The sequence below is a fragment of the Phacochoerus africanus genome, chromosome 1 (assembly GCF_016906955.1).
Source record: "Phacochoerus africanus isolate WHEZ1 chromosome 1, ROS_Pafr_v1, whole genome shotgun sequence".
In the NCBI taxonomy this organism is placed as follows: domain Eukaryota; kingdom Metazoa; phylum Chordata; class Mammalia; order Artiodactyla; family Suidae; genus Phacochoerus; species Phacochoerus africanus.
In genome coordinates, this window is record NC_062544.1 from 85182199 (window position 1) to 85201441 (window position 19243).

The following is a 19243-nucleotide window of genomic DNA, read 5'->3' on the forward strand; positions in this document are numbered from 1 at the left end:
GAACCCGGAAATAAACCCTGACACCTATGGTCAATTAATCTTTGACAAGGGAGGCAAGAGCATCAAATGGAAAAAGAAAGTCTATTCAGCAAGCATTGCTGGGAAACCTGGACAGCTGCATGCAAAGCAATGAAAAGAGAACACACCCTCACACCATGCACAAAAATAAACTCCAAATGGCTGAAAGACTTAAATATACGACAGGACACCATCAAACTCCTAGAAGAAAACATAGGCAGAACACTCTCTGACATCAACATCAGGAATATTTTCTCAGGTCAGTCTCCCAAAGCAATGGAAACAAGAGCAAAAATAAACCCATGGGACCTCATCAAAATGAAAAGCTTTTCCACAGCAAAGGAAACCCAAAAGAAAACAAAAAGACAACTTTCAGAATGGGAGAAAATAGTTTCAAATGATGCAACTGACAAGGGCTTAATCTCTAGAATATATAAACAACTTATACAACCCAACAGCAAAAAAACCAATCAATCAATGGAAAAATGGGCAAAAGACCTGAATAGACATTTCTCCAAGGAAGATATGCAGATGGCCAACAAGCACTTGAAACAATGCTCATCATCACTGATTATAAGAGAAATACAAATCAAAACAACCATGAGATACCTCACACCAGTCAGATGGCCATCATTAATAAGTCCACAAATAACAAGTGCTAGAGGGGGTGTGGAGAAAAGGCTACCCTCCTGCACTGTTGGTGGGAAAGTAAACTGGTACAGCCACTATGGAGAACTGTTTGGAGATACCTTAGAAATCTATACATAGAACTTCCATATGACCCCACAATCCCACTCTTGGGCATCTATCCGGAAAAAAACTCTACTTAAAAGAGATACATGCACCCGCATGTTCATTGCAGCACTATTCACAATAGCCAGGACATGGAAACAACCCAAATGTCCATAGACAGAGGATTGGATTCGGAAGATGTGGTATATATACACAATGGAATACTACTCAGCCATTAAAAAAAGAATGACATAATGCCATTTGCAATAACATGGATGGAACTAGAGAATCTCATACTGAGTGAAATGAGCCAGAAAGACAAAGACAAATACCATATGATATCACTTATAACTGGAATCTAATATCCAGCACAAATGAACATCTCCACAGAAAAGAAAATCATGGACTTGGAAAATAGACTTGTGGCTGCCTGATGGGAGAGGGAGGGAGTGGGAGCTTGGGCTTATCAGACACAACTTAGAACAGATTTACAAGGAGATCCTGCTGAGTAGCATTGAGAACTATGTCTAGATACTCATACTGCAACAGAACAAAGGGTGGGGGAAAAAAAAAATGTATACATGTAAGGTAACTTGATCCCCTTGCTGTATAGTGGGAAGAAAATAAATTAAAAAAAATAATAAATAATAAATTATCCAGAATCTTATAGACAAAAATAAAATAAAATTAAATAAAGTGTGGATTATATTTGAAAAAATAAAAAAACAAGTCTAGCTAAACATAAACACATTCATCGGTGTGTATCTACTATATACATGGATATATAGTATATATATAGTATATATACAGTATATATACACAATGATATTAAAATTAGTTAAGAGGAATGAAGATTGGGGAAAGGAGGCAATTTATCTCGTCTCCCTACACCATATACATCTATTTATCAAAATGAGCATTCTTTTTTTTTTCTCTTTTTTTTTCTTTTTTTGGGGGACGAAGGGAGGACCACATTCAGGGCATGCAGAAGCTTCCAGGTCAGGGATTCAAGCTGAGCCACAGAAGTGACAACCCCAACTTCGTAACCACTAGGTCACCAGGGAACTCCAAAATGAGCATTCTTACCATAAGACTCTTGGACTTCACGAAGAAAAACAAGTCTAGTTTATGAATGTAGTGGACAAAAACAGAAAATAGTGGTACCATCTGTTCATCTCCTATAAAATTCACCTTCATCTCTAAACCCTATCAGGGATCCAGGGCAATCAATCCACTATCTCACCCCAAGCTGGCAAGAGGTAAAATGTTAGTAACTCCAAGGTAGCATTCGGGGATACTCTAAAGGGGCTGGCTCTGATCCCCACTGGGTATCACCAAACAGAATACACAGCCAGAACCTGTGACTTGGGCTTAGTCTGCAGCCAGAAACTGTGACTTGGGCTCAGTCTTCTTGCAGTGTTGTACCACCCCAACTCCATCAGAAAGTGGGTGCATCTCCCCCAAGGTGGTCATATCAGAAGAGGAAATTTACTTCTCACTGATCTAATTACTCTGAAGACAAACTAGCTAGAAGAGAGACATCATTTCTCTTGGTTCGACCTTTTTTTTTTTTTTTTTTTTGCTTTTTAGGGCCAGACTCGTGGCATATGGAGCTTCCCAGGCTAGCAGTTGAATCGGAGCTACAGCTGCCAGCCTACACTACAGCCACAGCAACACAGGATCTGAGCCACATCTACGACCTATACCACAGCTCACAGCAACGCCAGATCCTTAACATACTGAGTGAGGCCAGGGATCGAACCCACCACCTCATGGTTCCTAGTCGGATTCGTTACCACTGCACCACAACGGGAACTCCTTGGTTCAATCTTTTTAATCTTACATAGGAACAAAATGTTCATTAACGCTAAAACATAACACATTCCTGCTAACCAACACGTGTTACTTGGCGTTCTAAACCAGTACCTAGAGTTCCCATCATGGCGCAGTGGTTAACGAATCCAACTAGGAACCATGAGGTTGCAGGTTTGATCCCTGGCCTTGCTCAGTGGATTAAGGATCCGGCATTACCGTGAGCTATGGTGTAGGTGGCAGACACGACTCGGATCCCACGTCGCTGTGGCTCAGTGTAGGCCGGCAGCTACAGATCTGATTAGACCCCTAGCCTGGGAACCTTCACATGCCGTGGGAGCAGCCCTAGAAAAGGCAAAAAGAAAAAAAAATAAAAACTAAAATAAACCAGTACCTACACTAGAAACCTGACTTTATTTTCGGCCTCTCTCAAAGCACAATAACCCTTGGGAGAACTTTAAGAACTATCCAATAGTCCAGATGATTATTTTTGATCACTCCTTTTTATAAAATTTCCACACTAGGCATTACTTTTTGTAATACAGGGAGAAAAAAAAAAAAAAACCACCTTTTTTTCTAATGGCCAGTTAGATATCATACTGTGATTATTTGACCAAAGATATTCACCCCAGCAGTATTTTCCTTAGACAGATAAACCACAACTAATTTGTCATAATTACATACAACTAAATCCAATCAGTTTTTAAAAATTAAATAGCTCTTCTAAATGTAGACTTCATGACCCATAAAAAGATCAAGACAAGCATTCTCGTCAATACAAAATTGATGAAAATTTCCAATCATCTGTAATGCCTATTTCAAATCTGTTTCAAAAAAGTAACCCAAGGGAGTTACTATTCCCTTGAGGTGCAACAGGTTAAGGATCCAGCGTTGTCTCTGTGGAAGCATGGGTTCAATCTCCAGCCCAGTTAAGTGGGTTAAGGATCTGGTGTTGCCACAGCAGTAACGCAGGTCACAGCTTCAGCTTGGATTCTATCCCTGGCCCAGGAATTTCCATATGCCGCAAGTGTGGCCAAAAAAAAAGAAAAGTAATCAAATAACCATCTTTCCTAGGCAACAGAGTTAAGAAAAATAAATATACAAGCACCATTTTTATTGAGTGAGCCACAGACACCACATGCAGCACAGAAGAATGAGTAAATGGTAATATCTTTAGATGTTTTTCATCCAAACTAATGGACATTTAATGAGCACCTATCACATACACGGCCCTATACTAATGCTGAAGATACAAGATGGTAATACACAAATCCTATACTCCAGCTCTCTATTCAAGGAGACAAGCACTATGATGAATATTAAAATACTAAAAATACACACACACACACACACACACACAGACCCCAATCCCTTACCTTCAACTCCAAAAACCCAAAAAGTTCTAAAAACTAAAAAGTATTTTCTGTTAGCAAAAAAAGTGAGGCTAACTAATGTGAGGCTTTCTATAGTCCTTTTTTATTCTACTTAGTGTGAATATGTATAATTTTGTAGGGAAATTAATGTGTATGATTATGGGAGTGATTGCTCCTAGCCACAGGAGGTTGCATGATACACAGCATATGTACCATATTAATTTTCTATATTCCGAAAACTTTTTACTTTGGAGATACATATGACACCACAGGTTTCAGATAAGGGGCTGCAGCCCAGGGTTGGAGATGCAAAGAAGATGGATTATTTCAACAGGTAAACAAGTCTATTGAGGAAAGTAAAAGTTATAGTCAGAGAAGCCTTCAGAAAAAGGTTATTTTGTTCTGAGCTTCATAACACTACACTTGCAAATTTTAAACTAACCCTTTCACACCACCACCAAAGACATCTTTTATTACTTCTACAGCCTTATTTCCCTGTTTTGAAAGATCTGAACTGCCAAACCATATTTATTCATATTTAATTCTTCAGAGGGGTAAAAGCATTACTGTACCAATCTTCTATTTTCATCCAAAAAGCACAAACTTTTTGCTTTCTTGACCCATATAGCCTTATACCAAATAAATAAACAATTTCCATTAAGCTCATTCAAATATACTCAGTCTTGATTACATGGATATGATCAAGCACTGCAGATTATCAACAGTAGAACATAACATCCAATATTTACATGATAGCATTAACTACATGTCAGATACTATAGCAGCCTTTTATGTATACATACTGTTAGCTCTCCATATACTGGGGTTCTGCATCCATAGATTTAATCAATCACAAATCAAAACTATTTAGGAAAAATAAAATTCCAGAAATTCCAAAGAAAGCAAAACTTGAATTTGCTGGCCTTTGACAACCATTATTTACACAGTACTTAGATTGTATTAGGTATTATAAGTAATCTAGAGATGATTCAAAGTACATGGGAGGATATGTGTAGGTTATATGCAAATACTTTGCCATTTTATACAAGGGACTTGAGCATCCACAGATTTTGGTAACTATTAAGGGTTCTGGAACCAATCCCGCACAGATACCAACGGATGACTGCATATACGTAATGTATGTTATATATTTACACATATAATATGAACAGCATAGGTATAACATATGTATATTATGTGTATTTAGCGGTATACACACTTATTTAATCTTCAAGACAATTTTGTGAGGTAGTTTCTATTGTCATCCTCATTATATTTGGGGGTGGAACTTTTTTGGTTTTATATAATGATTTTCATTTTTTTCCATCATTGCTGGATTATAGTGTTCTGTCAATTTTATACTGTACAGCATGGTGACCCAATTACACATACATGTATACATTTTTTTCTCACATTATCATGCTCTGTCATAATCATCCTCGTTTTAAAGATGAGAAAAGTGAGGTACTGTGAGACTAAGTAACTGGCCAGCCAGAAGATCTAAACAGACAATTCTCCAAAGAAGACAGGCAGATGGCCAAAAAACACATGAAAAGATGTTCAACATCACTCATTATTAGAGAAATGCCAATCAAAACCACGATGAGGTACCACCTTATACCAGCCAGAATGGCCATCATCCAAAAGTCTACAAACAAGAAGTGCTGGAGAGGGTGTCGAGAAAAAGGAACCCTAGCACACTGTGGGTGGGATTGTAAATTGGTGCAACCACTGTGGAAAACAGTATGGGGAGATTCCTCAGAAAACTAAACAAAGAACTCCCATTTGATCCAGCAATTCCACTCCTGGGCATCTATCCAGAGAAAACCACGACTCGCAAAGACACATGTACTCTGATGTTCACTGCAGCACTATTTACAATAGCCAAAACAAGGAAACAGCCTAAGTGTCCATCAATAGTGTATTGACTATTTACAATAGCCAAAACGAGAAAACAACCTAAGTGTCAAGAAGATGTGGTTCATATACACAATGGAATATTACTCAGCCATTAAAAAGAACGAAATACCAGCATTTTTTGCAACATGGATGGACCTAGAAACTATCATGCTAAGTGAAGTCAGCCATACAATGAGACACCAACATCAAATTCTTTCACTGACATGTGGAATCTGAAAAAAGGACAGACTGAACTTCTTTGCAGAACAGATGCTGACTCACAGACATTGAAAAACTTATGGTCTCCGGAGGAGACAGTTTGGGGGTTGGGGGGATGGGCTTGGACTGTGGGATGGAAATCCTGTGAAATCAGATTGTTATGATCACTATACAACTACAGATGTGATAAATTCATTTGAGTAATAAAAAATAAATTTAAAAAAATAAAAAGTAATTGGCCAGCATAGGATTATAAGAGACATCACAATAGAGAATAAGCATAGAGAAAACATCACAACACAGATTTGGTATTATATTGACTCCCTTCCCAAACTCACTATTACCCCAGTTAACAGAAAATTAATGCCACTGTAATCAGCAACAGGCCCTCCCCTGCAACACTTCCCCTCCCCTAACTGCCCCCATCCACAACCTCCCAATCCTCAAATTCTAGTACACACTGCATATCACACCATGCTAATGATCTGTCCCCCCAGATATACAGGCACCATTCCTCAGACTGGTATTGATACATGACCAAATTTCAGTGGTCTGAGACAAAAAGAGGATAGGACAGATGACTTTTTTTTTTGGCTTTTTAGGGCTGCACCTGCTGCATATGGAAGTTCCCAGGCTAGGGGTTGAATTAGAACTGCAGCTGCCAGCCTATACCACAGCCACAGCAATGTGGGATCCGAGCCACAGATGCGACACACCACAGCTCACAGCAATGCCAGATCCTTAACCCTCCGAGCAAGGCCAAGGATCAAACCTTTATCCTCATGGATACTGGTCAGGTTCGTAACCCACTGAGCCACTGCAGGAACCCCCACATGATATTTTTAACGAAAAACAAATTATTCAACAAAAAATAACATTTGTTATTCTACGACTGACATTCTTACTTCTCCATGTTAAATATGATAATAATGACCAAGGCTTAGTTTCTTATCATCTTTGCCTGCCAAATAAGTCAGTAACCCAGTCAATTTCCCTCAAAATCCTAAATGTTAGAATAACAAACACAGAATGAATCTAATATGAGGAAATCTACCATGGAAAGGTGGGAGTAGACAGGTGTGGGCAGGAAATGAAGGACTGAAAATTTGCAGGTTCAAAGGAAACAGATACTACTTTCACTTTTTAGAGTGACATGCAGATTTAGAGACGAGTTCAGCAAACAATCACAAAGAAAATAAACCACTGCAAATTTTAACATCTTATTCAGAAAAGATTACAAGCATTTGGGTAGTTCTTCATTTTTGAAATAGAATAAAATGAGGGTAATTTTTTAAAAAAAAAAAGAATAACAAATTTGAATTTTAAAAGCCAAAAATTCTAAAAAAAAATACTAGGAAAAGGGGATTTAAAAGAGTGTCATTCATTTATTTTCTTCTAAAAATCAGCAACAAAAAGACTGTTAGAAATGTAGACTCTGGAGTCAGCCAGAATCCCAGCTCCGTGTTGGAATGTGATTTTAACCCTCTTTCTGCATCAGCTTCCTTAAAGGCTATTGTGAGGATTACATCAGTTAAAATACATGACGTGCTGGAATTCCCATTGTGGCAAAGAGGAAATAAATCTGACTAGTATCCATGAGGATGCGGGTTCAATACCTGGCCTCGCTCAGTAGGTCAGGGATCCAGCATTGCCATGAGCTGTAATGTAGGCTGCAGGTGCAGCTTGGATCCCGAGTTGCTGTGGCTGTGGCGTAGGCCTGCAGCTGAGGCTCAGATTCGACCCCGAGCCTGAGAACTCCCATTTGCCAAGGGTGCAGCCCTAAAAAGAAAAAATAAAAATAAAAAAATAAAGTGCTCAGAAGAGTGCCTGGCACAAATCCACCCACAAGTGGCCCCAGGACCTGGACTCAGCCCCCAGTGGGTGGGTACCAACCTCAGGACCCCTTGGGCCCTGGCCCCATCCACCAGCAGATCAACATAAACTTCAGAACAACCTGGACCCTACAGCTGAATGTGTCTGAAACTGCCCCCATCCCCACCAGTGGGCAAATACCAGCTCCAAGACACCCAAGGTCCTGTAGTGGAGAACCTAGAACCTGGCTCCATCCACCAGTAGCCCAGAAGTAGTTCTGAAAGCCCCTGGGCCCCAACTCCACCTATCAGCAGGTAGACCCAAGCATGGCTGGCCCCTGGTCTGTATTTGTCTAAGCAAAAAATAAAAGACCACAACTAAAACTACAAAAATTACAAAAGGAAAAATCTCATTAGTAAAGGCAAATATACAGTGAAAGTGTAACTCAACCACTTATAAAGCTAGTAAAAAAGTAAAAAGCAAAAACTGCAAAATCATCTATATCTATTACAAGTAACTAAGGGATACACAAGACAAAAAGCTGTAATATACAGCATCAAAAACAATAAACTTGGGGAGGGGGATGAGGTAAAAATGCAGGCTCATTAAAACATATGTGAACCTAAAAGGACATCAACTTAAAATTATATATATGTGATAAACATTTATATATACACAACCTCATGTTAGTCGCAAACCAAAAATCTAGAATACAGTGCAAAAAAGAGAAGGGAATCCAAAAATAACACTTAAACATAGTCATCAAATAAAGACAAAAGAGCAAAAAAAAAAAAAAGCAACAAAAAAGAATTATGAAAACAACCAGAAAACAAATACAAAATGACAATAACTACACACTTATCAACAATTACTTTAAATGTACTTGGACTAAATGTTCCAATCAAAAGACAAAGAGTGGCTGAATGGACACAAAAAATGAGACCCACACATATGCTGCTTAAAGAGACTCTCTTCAGATCAAAAGACTGAAAATGAAGGGATGGAAAAAGGTATTCCATGCAAATGGAATCAAAAGAAAGCCAAGGTGCAATACTTATATCAGAAAAAAATTGACTTTAACACAAAAACTGTTACAAGAAAGAACATCACATAATAAAGGAATTAATCCAATGAGAAGATATAACAATTATAAATGTATAGGCACAAAACTTAGGACCACCTAAAACTATAAAGTAAATAAAGATATAAAAGGGAAAAATGACAGTAACACAGTAACAGGAGAGGCCTTTAACGCCCATGTAAATCAATGGACAGATCATCCAGACAGAAAATCAATAAGGCCTTCAATGACACATTAGACTAGATGAACCCAATTAATATATAAAGTATTCCACCCCGAAGCAGCAGAAAATACACTCCTTTAAAAGCACATGGAACATTCTTCAGGAAAGATCACATGCTAAGCCATAAAACAAGTCTCAGTAAATTTAAGATAACTGAAATCAAATCAAGCATCTTTTCCAATCACAACACTATGTGAGCACAAATCAATTACAAGTGTATATATAGCACATGAAACTATACTCAATATTTTCTAATAATCTTTAAGGAAGAGAATCTGATAAACTGTGTGTATATATGTATGTATGTACATATGTATGTGTGTGTACTGTAAATCAACTACAGTTCAGTAAAAAAAAGAAATCAAGTACTAGGAAAAAACTGCAAAAACACAAGTACATGGAGGCTAAACAACATGCTTCTTAACCACCACTGAAGAAATATATTTCACTGAAGAAATAAAAAAAAACTGGAGATAAATGAAAACGAAAACACGATTACCCAAAATCAACAGGATGGAACAAAAGCAGTTCTAAGAAAAAATTTTATACTGATACAAGCCTATCTCAGCAAACAAAAAAATCTCAAGTAAGCAACCTAACCTTACACCTAAAGAAGCCAAAGAAAGAAAAACTGTAAAGTTAGTAGAAGGAAATAAATCGTAAAGATCAGAACAGAAAAAAGAGATTTAAAAAATAGAAAGATCAATGAAATTAGGAGACAGTTTTTTGAAGAGATAAAATTGATAAACCTTTAGTCAATGCATAAAGAAAAAAAGTGAGGAGCCAAATCAATAAAATCAGAAAGGAAAAAGTTACATTTAATATTACAAAAATACAAAGAATCATAAGCAATTATCTCAAACAATTATATGCAAATAAAAGGACAACATAGAAGAAACGGACAAATTCCTAGAAAGGTACTGTCTCCCAGGACTGAACAAGAAATAGAAAATATGAACAGATCAATTATAAGTAAAGAAATTGAATCGGTAATCAACTCCCAAAAAACAAAAGTCCAGGACCAAATGGCTTCACAGGTGAATTCTACCAAAAATTTAGCAAACAGTTACCATCTATTCTTTTCTTAAACTATTCCAAAAAATTGCAGAGGAAGGAATGCTTCCAAACTCATTCTATGGGTTCATCACTGTGACACCAAAACCATATAAAAACATCACATAAAAAAGAGAAAATTACAGGGTAATATCCCTAATGAACACAGATTCAAAAATCCTCAACAAAATATTACCAAACCAAATTCAACAGTATATAAAAAGGATCATCCACCACAAACAAGTGGGATTATTCCAGAGTTGCAGGATGGCTCAATATCCACAAATTAATCACTGTGATACACCAAATTAACAAACAGAAGAATAAAAATCATATAATCATCTCAGTAGATACAGAAAAACTTTTGCAAAATTCAACATACATTTTACATTGAATCCAACTCTCAATAAAGTGGATATAGAAGAAATATACTTCAACACAATAAAGGCTATAATAATGACAATAATAATGACAAGCCCACAGCCAAAAGACACAACAGTGAAAAGCTGACAGCATCTCCTCTAAGATCAGGAACAAGACAAGGACGCCTAATCTTTTGACTCTTTAATTCAACATAGTATTAGAAGTCTTAGCCGCAGCAATCAGACAAGGAAAAACAAAATAAAAGGAATCCAAATTGAAAAGGAAAAAGTAAAACTGTCATTGTTTGTAGATGACATGGTGTTTATTATACATAAGAAACCCTAAAAATGCCACCAAAGAAGTACTAGAGTTCATCAATGAGTTTGGTTAAGTCACAGGATACAAAATTAACATGCCAAAATCTACTGCATTTCTATACACTAACAACAAATTATCAGGAGGAAAAATTAAGTAATTAATTCTATTTATTGTCACATCAAAAAGAATAAAATATGGAAGAGTAAATCCAACTAAGGAGATAAAAAAGCTGGACCAAGAAAACTATAAGGTATTGATGAAAGAAATTGAAGACAACACAAACAGATGGAAAGATATATTGTGTTCAAGGGCTGGAAGAACTAATACTGTTAAAAATGACCTATACTACCCAAGGCAATCTACAGATTCAATGCAATCAAAATACAGTGGCAGAGTTCCCACTGTGGTAGAACACAATTGGTGATACCTCTGCATTGCCAGGACAGAGGTTCCCATCCCAGGCCCAGCACAGTGGATTAAAGGATCAGGCGTTGCCACAGCTGTGGGGAAGGTCACAAATGCAGCTCAGATCTGATCCCTGGCCCAGGAACTCCATATGCCATGGGGTGGCAAAAACAAAACAAACAGCAACAGTAAAAATACAGAATTCTGTATTTTTCACAGAACTAGGTCAAATAATTTTAACATTTATTTGGAAACAAAAAAGTGCCCAAATACCCAGAATAGTTTTGAGAAAGTAGACTTGGAGGTATCATACGTCCTCATTTCAAACTATACCACAAAGCTACAGTAATCAAAACATGATGGTACTGTCACAAAACAGACATATACATTAATGGAACAAAACAACCCAGAAATAAACCCACACTTATATGGGCAATTAGTCTACAACAAAAGAGGCGAAAACATACTTTGTGGAAAAGACAATTGGGGAAACTAGACAGCTATATGCAAAAGAATCAAGCTGGACTACTCTCTCACATCATGCACAAAAATAAATTCAAAAAGGATTAAGTTAGACCTGAAGCCATAAAACTTCTTGAAGAACACACAGGCAGTAAGCTCATTAACATCAATCTTAGTAATATTTTGTTGGATGTATCTCCTCAGACAAGGGAAATAAAAGCAGAAATTAACAAATGGGACATCAAACTTAAAAGATTCTACACAGCAAAGGAAAGGATCAATAAAACAAAAAGGCCACCTACTGAATGAAAGAAGATATTTACAAATCATACATCTGATAAGAGGTTAATACCCAAAATATAAAAAGAACCCACACAATTCAGCATCAAAAAACAAACCTGACTGAAAAATGCAAAGGTGATCTGAATAGAGGATCTCTTTTCCCAAAGAAGATTTAGATGGCCAACAGGTGCATTTAAAAAGATGCTCAATATTACTAATTATCAGAGAAATGCAAATCAAAACCACAGTGATTACCTCACACCAGTCAGGATGACTATTATCAAAGATAACAAAATAACAAGTGTTGATCAGGATGTGGAGAAAAGGGAACTCTTGGGCATTACTGGTGGGAATGTAAACTGGTGTTGCCACCATGGAAAACAACATGGAGATTCCTCAAAAAATTAAAAATAAAATTACCAAAAAATCCAACAATTCCACTCCTGTGCTTTTATCTGAGGAAAACAAAAACACTACCTAGAAAAGATATATGCAGCTCTATATTCTCTGCAACATTATTTACAATAGCTGAGATATAAAAGAAACTTAAGTGCTCATAAATAGATGACTGGATAAAGAAGATGTGGCATGCACACACACACAAGAGAATACTATTCAGTCATGAAAAAAATGAAATAATGCTATTAGCAGCAACATGGTTGGAACTAAAAGGTATTATGCCAGGTGAAATGAGTAAGAAAGACAAATAATGTATGAGTTCACTTATATGTAGAATCTAAAAAAAACAAATGAACAAACATAACAAAATAGGAATAGATTTATAGATGCAAAGAATAGGCATTTGCTAGAGAGGAGAGTGGTGGGAGGAGGAATGAAATAGGTGAAGGCGAATAAAAAGTACAAATTTCCAGTTGCAAAATAAAGGAATCACAGATATGAAATGTACGGTGTGGGGAATTAGTCAACAACCATGTAATTAATATCTTTGTAGCGTAACATATCATAACTAGATTTATCATGGTGATCATTTTGAAATGCATACAAATATCAAATCATTATGTTATGTAATAGGAACTAACAGTCTGTGGGTCAATTATACACTTCAAAAACAAAGTCACAGAAGAAGATATCAAATCTATGGTTAATAGAGCCAGGGGTGCAGGGAGGAGGAGTTAAATGTAGACAAAAGCTACAAGCTAACAGTTAAAAGATAAATAAGTACTAGGTATGTACTGCACAACATGATAAACGTAAGTAACACTGTTTTACTTTATACATGAAAGTTATCAAGCGAATAAATCCTAAGAGTACTCATCACAGGAAAAAAATGTTTTCTCTTTAATTCTGTACCTATAGGAGATGACAGATGTTCACTGAACTCACTGTGATAATCATTTCATGATGTATGTCAAATCATTACGCTGTGCACCTTAAACTTACAAAGTGCTATATACCAATTATATCTCAAAGAAACTGGAAGGAAAAAAAAGTACTGTTACTTAACATGAAAAAACTATGGTAAAGGACTGGAATAAAGACTATACAAATGACAGTGCTAAAAGGAGTTGATGTTACACTTCCATAAAGTTTTTCAAAATTTAAGTACAATCATTTTTATGTACATAAAGTATATTATGAAGTTACATGTGACACTTTTAAACTTTTCAACATTCATTGTTTTTTAAATGCAAACTCTCCCATTTATAATTTTTTTTTAATTTAGGAAAAAATCAACAGGTGAAAACCCTAAATTGTTTACAAGTTTGCTTCCAAGGCTTAGGGCATGCACTACTCAATTGAGGCTGCACTGGAGCGAGAGACAGAAAGAGAACATACTCAATACTTTTACCAATAAAAGAAACTTTCATTCAAGACAGGATGATTCCTAGACTTTATGTTGATAAAATCCAACTAGCCATTGCTGAGCAAGTCCTTCAGCAAGGACTTCCATGAAAAGTCACAGGCCAACTGATGAAGATAGCACACAGCATGTACAGGTGGTACCTGCAGGCTTCCTAGATGAGGGAGTTCCCCAGTTCCCCTATTCCCTCCCCTGGAACCTGGACTAGGTTTATTCTGCATAAGGGATTTCCCTAAAGCAAGCGATCTCAGTTCCCTGCCATTTTTGCCTCTTGAGCCACTTCTACACCCTAAGTGAATTCTTAAAAGGCACTTGTTCATTGACACATCATCATTTTATTTCTTAGCACACAAGCAGTCTACATGCATGCTACCCAAAGATCATTTCTTATCCAGCAGCACGTAGGAGCTTGTAAGAAATACAGATTTTCAGGCTGCATTACAGATCTACAGATCAGAATTTGCATTTTTAAATAGAAGCCCCAAGGGATTCCTATGCACAAGCAAGTTTGAGAAGCCCTGCCCTACAGGTCTCTATTGCAGACAGTTGTAAAAATTAAAAATGCTCTACTTTACAATTGACTTTAGAGATAAGATATGAAAATCACCAAGACCAAGACTTGGAATCAGAAAAGCTCCTTAAAAGAATTAGCCGACACATAAAAGAATTTACCACTGATACCAAAGATGTTCAAAGGTTTATTTTCAACGGCTACATTTAATGCTTCCTGCTTTTAAGTCGGTATTTTGTGTAACAGCACACACCAATAATAAATGGGGGCCATGTAATATATTGGAACTATATTTTGTAGTACAAAGAATTCAAAAGAATGACTGGGTCTATAAATTTCAGGGCAATCCTACCCAAAGGTGTGCAACCTTCATTCTAAAATTTGGGCAGTTAGAATTCAGAGTTGACAGGTGAAACTCTCCAGAAAATCATTATTCAGAAAAAAAATCTAAAGGATGTGAACTTAAAACAGAGATCATAGCCTTGAACTAAGACTACATAATAACAAGTACCGAACAAAACTCCAGGTCCCTTGTAGAATAAGAAAACTGTTTTGGAGGTCTGTGTTCCTTTTTCCAGGAAAAACAGGAAGGGGGGGGTTAAAAAAAAATCACTGTTCATCCTCTGCAAAGTTTTCCTTATCTCCTGAAAGGCCTCAACTTGCATGTTCTTACAGGTGAAAAAACTTAAGACGTACTCAAACAAGGTCACGTTTTTTTCCTGAAAAGTGAAAGGCTCCTCTAAAGAAAGCATTTGAAAAGGTTTGGGGATTCCGGGCCCGTTTGGCTTCCGGCCCGCGAAGGAACCGTGCTGCCTAGGGCTGAAATGAACAGGGAAATCTACCAAGTAGGAAGTGAAGCCCCAGTCCCGCCACCAGGTTCTGCCTTCTTGCCGCAGCCGGCCTTGCAACCCAGACCCCGAAAGGCAGGCAGGAGGGCTGGGGAGCAGCCCCCGGCCCCGCCGCCTTGGAGCTGGAGAGCCTCCCCTCCCGCCACCCAAGCCCCCGCCGGCCAGGGAGGCGCACACGCGGGGGGCGCTGCGTCCCCTTCCATGGCGGCGGCGGCAGCGGCGGCGGCGGCGTCTACACCTCAGGCCTGCCCCAAAGGCGGCGGCGGCGCGAGGGGAGGCGGTACTCGTCCTGGGAGGCCGGGGCGGGAGCGAGTGCATGTGGGGGCTGCACTGGAGGAAGGCGGGGGCGCTGAGGGGGCCCCGGCTGCTTAACGAGTATCACCATCATCATTATCTTGTTTTACCTGTGGCGCGGGAGGGCTCCCCAGCTCCTACTCCCTGAATCCTCCTCCTCCTCCTCCCCTCCTCTTTCTCTCTCCCTCAGTCTCTGCAGGGCGCTCGTGGTGCCGGCCGGGCCCGACCCGACCAGAAAGAGAACAGAGCGGGAGGGGGCGGTGGCAGCGGTGACCGACGGCCACGTGACCACGCCCGCGCCGTAACGGCGGCCGCCCTTGCTGCGCGCCCTCCCCGCGCTCCACCTCTAATAACCCCGCGGCTCGCGCGCCCGGGGCGCTAGTGCGCAGGCGCCCGCCGGGGCCCAGAGACTGCGCGGGCGCGACGCGCTCGCTCTCGGGGCTAGGCGAGTGGGGCCCCGCGAGTCGCGAGGCGGAGAAGGGACCGCGGGCCGAGCCCTCTGCCGCTACCGCCAGAGCGCATGCGCGGGGGGCCTTTTTCTTTCCCTTCCTCCCCCTCCCACCCTTGTTCCTCTCCTTTCCGCACTCCTGCGCCAGGCCAGAGCTGGAGGCTAGGACTCTGCCCCAGGATCTTAGACCACCACATTCGCGACCAGATTCCTAGGGTAGGACCTCCTGAGAGGCTGGCCCTCCTGCTTAAGAATTTACATTTCCCTGTTGCTTGTGAAATGGCACTGTGGCAGCTGACTCCTATTCATGCCTCAAGACCCAGCTAATTTGTCACATCCTCTGTGAAAAGTACCCCCACTCTGCTTTGGGGGAGTCGTTAGCATTTTGTGCAGACCTACTTTAGTATAATCCATGGAGAGGTAATATATAACAGTTGCTTTTCACAAACCCACAGTACTAGGATTTTATGTTACTCATAATCTAGGGCAGTATGCGATATTATGAGTATCTCGGCAAAGGTCTGAGGACTGTCAGAACGCAGGCAATGACTACCCTGTGCCTTGTGGTCCTCCACCTCTGCTTAATCATGGTTTAAGACTCCCTGTAACCCATGCACAGTAGAATATTGTTGCTTGTTTCCCCAATATGGAAACCTCTGAGTGGTAATGTTAATTACAGTGGTAAATGCTTCACCCAGTTAAAAAGATTTATGGTCTTTTATTAACCTATCTTCACAAAGAGCCCAATGGCAATTGATACTGTTGAGTCCAGAAAAAGGACACCAAGACAGAGAAAGGTCAAATTTCCAAAGTTTAGCTAGCTTCAAAGGAAGGGCCCTGTGTGAGACACCTACGTTCACAAACAGATAAACCCTCCCCTTCACAGGATTCCCTTACTTTTGGTTGGGCTTTTTTGTTGCAGAAGCCAGACAGTTTGAGAGCCTCTGGCCAGATTTAATCAAAGAAAACAGCTGAAATGTAAAAATTTACTAACTGGTAGCTCTGTCTAGGCCAGTCATCATCACTGTTAAACTAGTGACTATTGAGATGATTTTCAAGAAATGGAACTAGCAATGGAATTCCAGGAAAATGTTGGGATAGATGTTGATCAAGAAACAATGCTAATAAGGGCTTCTGAGAAATAAGGAAAAATCACATCCCAAATCTCAAGTGTTGCAATGTTGATGGATTCTTTTCAGTACTTACCCATGGATACATAACATGGATTGATCCCACCCAGTAGTTTCAGCTACTGCTTCAGAAATACTAATAGGATTCCACTCTAAATATCTAGTCCAAAGTTCATACTCTAGGAGATTGTTATTTTGGTGGCCCACAATGAACCCTGCCTCCCCCGTAGCCATCCTCTTGTGTAATCCTCTCCCCGTGATGCTAGGCTGGACCTGTCCCTGCTTTAAACAATAGAATGTGGGGGGAAGAAAGAACTTTAAGAAGCCTTTGCAGTGAGAACATTGGAATTACCAGAGACTGAGACTGGACACATGGAAAATGGAGACTATTAAGAAATCCCCCACCTGTTTGTGTTCTGGGAAACGGCTTCCAACAAAGAAGTGCTCTTGCCCAGGTAAGACTCACTGACTTTCTCATAAACTACCCAATGACTCCTTATTTACCTATGACAAAACCAAACACAGACCTTGCCTTTCTTGCCTAAAGCTGTTGACCACCTCAAGCACAAACCCTTCAACTTCCAGTTCTTTTGTCCCCTGAATGATAAGCTGAGACTAGAACTGTATGACCCCTTGAAATTAGCTGTACAGAGAAACACACATTGCCTGGCTGACTGAGACTTCTCCGGATTACAAAATAATCCCAAAGATGATCATTCCCTTTAGAACTTCTCCACTCCTTCTTATAAAAGTATAAGGCAAAACCACCCTGCCAAGACACTCTGACCTTCAAATTTTGGTGCTCTCCCTTATTGCAAGAGCCTAAATAAAATATATTTCCTTGCTTGTTTTTTGCCTTTGACAGCAACCTCCATTTTTGTCCTTTAGGAGAAACACCATGTAAGAAATCCAACTACTCCGACACCACCAAGCTGTAAGGAGTCTCACGTAGCCACTTGGAGGGGCCAAATGGAGAAAAACTGAGGCCCCCGCTAACATCCCCACCTGTGCTCAACCTGCTACACAGGTGAGTGAGACCACCTTGAAAGTGAACTCTGGCACCCCAGTCAAATTGCCACACCTGATACAACATGGAGCCGAGATAAGCTGTCTCTGTGCCCAAATTGCAGAAGTTGGGGGCAGATAAAACTGTTGTGTTAAACCACTGAGTTTTGGGGTGTTTTATTAGGTAGCAGTAGATCACCAGAATATACCTCTGTAGCCAGCTATCTGCCAGAGATGTGTCCTGTAGAGTCCCACAGGCCCCTCAACCCCAACTTGCTCAAATTGAGTTTTTCAAATTCCCTCCAAACCTGCCTCTTCTCTCATGCCTTCTGTCCCCACTGGTAGTGTATCATCCCTCCAAGGCCCCAAGCAGATAACCTGGGAGCATTCCTGGATTCTTGTTTATCCTACAATAGTCAGTCACCAGGTATTGGGGTTTCTTCTCTAGCCCCACCGTCTTCTCACAGCAGATCCTTATCATCCACCTCCTGAGCTACTGAGGATTTGTCAGTTCCTTCTGTATTGCAAGAGTCACACATGCACCCAGAGTACCTTAGAGGTTTATCATCAAGCAGGAAGAGACCAGCCCAGGCATCTCCTATCACCTGCATCCCAGCTGGAGGCCCAGCTGACTTAAGGAGAGCCACAGCAATAAGCCTATCCTTTAGGCCATAACAGTAGCTCTAAGGATGTAATTTATCTCTGGCCTCCTCATCCCTAGTCTCCAAGAGAAAACCTGAGGGGTCTGCTCTTCCCCCATCGACTGGTACAGGGCACCATGAGCGGGCTGAGAGTGGCCTGCAGTCTAAGAAAAAGAAACTAATGTAATAAAGTTGATGATTAATAACTCCATAAAACACCAACATGGTATGTAAATTCATTTCATTATGCTACATGTAAAGAAATTCATATTTTTAAAGTAGAAAATTAAATTTGAACCAACATCAGTGTACTTAGGGAAACAGTGATTGAGATACTTGACTGGCTCCTTGTGTACTAGTTGGCTCTCTGCCTTGACATCTGTGTGCATTCTCTGTCTTGGGAAATGGCAGAAAGCGAGGCACAAAAATTGGAGATGTTATCTAGAAGAGGGAGAAGTTGAGGGGACAGCCCAGGTCAAGGGCTAGCCTCTC

At 39.7% G+C, this 19243-nt stretch overlaps 1 protein-coding gene and 1 long non-coding RNA gene across 5 annotated transcripts in view; one reads left to right on the top strand and one right to left on the bottom strand.

Moving 5' to 3' along the window:
• TBC1D5 (TBC1 domain family member 5) overlaps nt 1-15819 on the bottom strand; it is a 537689-nt gene extending 521870 nt beyond the window's left edge. For all 4 annotated transcript variants that reach the window (XM_047768951.1, XM_047768932.1, XM_047768961.1 and 1 more), the window contains exon 1: nt 15638-15819. The gene's annotated coding sequence lies outside the window, so the exon portion shown is untranslated. The remainder of the gene's footprint in view (nt 1-15637) is intronic.
• A 153-nt stretch (nt 15820-15972) lies between these two features.
• On the top strand, nt 15973-18924 carry LOC125120543 (uncharacterized). The gene is made up of 3 exons (XR_007133340.1): nt 15973-17560; nt 17994-18132; nt 18559-18924. It is a non-coding gene; the product is annotated as an uncharacterized LOC125120543 (long non-coding RNA).
• Nucleotides 18925-19243: the final 319 nt, after the last annotated feature.